The sequence below is a fragment of the Arachis duranensis genome, chromosome 7, assembly GCF_000817695.3.
Source record: "Arachis duranensis cultivar V14167 chromosome 7, aradu.V14167.gnm2.J7QH, whole genome shotgun sequence".
Taxonomy (NCBI): domain Eukaryota; kingdom Viridiplantae; phylum Streptophyta; class Magnoliopsida; order Fabales; family Fabaceae; genus Arachis; species Arachis duranensis.
Genome location: NC_029778.3, coordinates 63,741,415 through 63,744,689, shown reverse-complemented (window position 1 = coordinate 63,744,689; position 3,275 = coordinate 63,741,415).

The following is a 3,275-nucleotide window of genomic DNA, read 5'->3' as shown; positions in this document are numbered from 1 at the left end:
ATTTCTGAGGTGTTTGATAAGCTCTTGAGCAGGTAAACTGTGGAACTTAGGCAATAGATTAATCAATGCTGTCTTTAATTCAAAATCAGCAGTCAAATTTGGATGACGCGCTTGATATAGTTGTAGTGTAAAATCCAGGGCTCCTGCTTCCTTGAGAGTAATTCCTCTAGGAGCTGTCATAGTATCTACAATTAAATTAACAGAAAAGGCGTCAATGGAATTAGTAGGGGAAGGAACTAGTTTCTTCCTCAAATGACGCTTCAGACTTAGCCTCAAATTAGACTGGTGAATTGAGCGAAACCCCTTCACCAAGCTCAGAGGCTAACCGACGCCAAGCTCGCCTAATACGTGAAATAGTCTTTTCAATCTCAAGATCAAATGCGGCTAGGTTCGGATCCAGTAATGAATGCGTCATTCAATGAAAGAAATATAGAGCTCAGGGTAATAAAATTTACTAAGAAAAATAAATAATAAATACTACTAATAAACAGAAAACACACCAATAAAAATAAAAAATGCAATTATGTAAATATAAAAATATTTACACCAAACAATAATTTAGCACACATATGCAACCCCCGACAACAACGCCAAAAATTGATGGTTAGAAAAATGCAGGTTAAGAATTTCTGATAAAGATAGCGTTGCAAATATAGTTTTAACCGACAAAAATTCCACTATCAATTTAAAAGTGTGTCACAATTAAAAATAAATAACCGGGAGTAGAATCTCGGGTCATTTTCCCAAAGAGTTGACACAATGATATAAATTATTAGTCAGGATTTTTCTGAATATTTTTAAGGTTGAGATCGAAAAAATAAATAAACAGAAATTAAAACAATGAGCAGATAACAAGAGGTGTTATGTATTTAAAATAAAAGGTCTTGGTTAGAAGAGATTAATTAGAGTTTCTATCCTTGTTGTCTTTCCCAAGTATGATAGTAAATGTTCATTGCTTTCACTTAGTTATCCTCTAACAATTGAAGGAAAGTTAAGTAGTTGTCACTAACTCTGATTCACAAGTCCTAGTCACTTCCTAGGGAAGGACTAGAGTTGGTGAAAATTGACTACCCAGCAATTCTCACTTACAGATCAACACTTGAGTATTACAACTCAAGGGATCCCAGTTAATCAACCCCTAAGCCAAGTTGAGAGCTTTAAGTCATTAACATGAATGCCATTTTTATAAACATATAATAGGAATAATAAAAGACATGGTAATTATAATAAATTAATAAAAATCAAAATTTGGCACTGACAATTAATTAAAAGGGATCAAACAAGCAATAAAAATAAACATAGAAATAGTTTAATGCATTGATTAAATTCAAGAGTGACAAGATCCAAACATGAGTTCACAATAATCAAATAGAACAGAGTAATAGAGAAATTACAACAGAAAACTAGATGGAAATTGACTTCAATTGAAGGTAGTGGCAGCTCTCTCAAGATCTAATTCGAAGATGAACTAAGAATGCTAAGAACCCTAGGAAAAGTAGTAGTTTCTCTCTCTAGAATTCAAAAACTAAAGTGAAAGTGAAAGTGTGTTCAATCTCAGCTTCATCCCTGCCTCTAGTTTGTATTTTCGGGCTTGAAACTGGGTCCAAATCAGTCCAGAAATCGCCCTCAGCGAGTTCTGTTGAGCGCAGCACGTGACGCTCTATCATGTGTACGCGTCGGTCACGCGTATGCGTTGCTGTAAGACGCTCCAAATCACACGCACGCGTCAGTCATGCGTGCGCGTCACTGCTCGCTTCTCAACTCCTTATTTCTTGTGTTCCTTTCACTTTAACATGCTTCATCTTCATCCTTTGAGCCATTCATGTCTTGTAAACCTGAAAACACTTAACAAACACATCACGGCATCAAATAGTAATAAAGGAGAATTAAAAATTAACAATTTTAAGGCATAGGAAGCATGTTTTCAATCATAGCATAAAATTAGGAAGGAAATAAAAAACATGCAATTTACATGAATAAGTGTGAGAATAGTTGATAAAACCCACTCAATTCAGTCCAAAATATATCATAAAATAGTGGTTTATCAAGCCTCATCAACACGCTTACGGTATTAACGTACTTAACGAACAGGGAGATTTAAAAGTAAGGTTAGATCTTACCAAGATAGAGGATTCAGGAAAGTAGCGGTTTTCGGCAGCAGAGGCGGCGGTAGAGCAGTCGTAGCTTCGGTGACAACTCCTAGAGAGCAGAATGGTGACTGAGCTCCGACAGAGTGATTACACTGAAAGCAGAGGCAACCACCAGCCACGGCGCTAACTAGGAACGGCCCTGCATGGCAGTGCACAATTTGACGACGGCTCGACAGTGGCGAGGAGTCGTGACGGCATGACCGGAGGTGAAGGTGGCTGGCTCCAGCGACAGTGACAGGTCGCGGTGAGAGTGACGATAGCGACGGCGACTTCCCTTAGTGGAGGCAGTGGCGTTCTTTGGCAGCACAGGCGCAGCTAGAAGCTTCAGCAGCGGCAGATCTGGCGGCGGTTCAGACGAGGACGACGCCGGCGGCACGGGCGGTGGCTGAAAAGGTCGCAGTCCCCCCTTCCTCGCGGATCTCTCTCCTTTGCTTCACCCATGGACGAATGAAGACACCGGCGCGACCAGCGGCAGTGACTCCCGCCGGCGCACTCTCCCCCGTTCTCCTCTATTCTAATTCGCACCCTCTCCTCTCTTTTCTCTCTTTCTGCTGATTTCTTCTTTTTTTTTCCTGCTGCTATGTGCTTTGTTTGTGTTTAATTTTGGAAGAAAGGAAAAGTTGGAAGGGGTGTGGCGGCCGAAGGGAATGGGGAAATTAGGGTTAGTGTTTTAGGAAGTATTTAGCAAATTAGGGTTTCATTTTGAGGAGAATTAATAATATAATTAGGATATAAAATAGTATTAAAAACTAAGTTTAATCCAATAAAATTATCTTTAAAGAAAGTACCATTTGTTCATCAATATATAAATTATTTTTTAATAAATATTCTAATTCAAAAAAATTAGACATAATATGATTAATTTTCTTTGTTTATAAAGATTAAGGTATTAAATTCCGAAATCTTAATTATTTAAACCAAAACATATAAAATTCTAATTATTTTATATTTACTAAATTTTATAATTTAAATATAGAAAATAATTCGATGGTTATAAAATCAGATAAAACCTTAAATTATTTTAAACTTAATTAATCAAAATTTATTTTAATTATCTTTAAAAAAATAATTTATGAGATTAAAGTACTTAGTGAATAAATAAATCAAAATTGGCTTTTAATAATA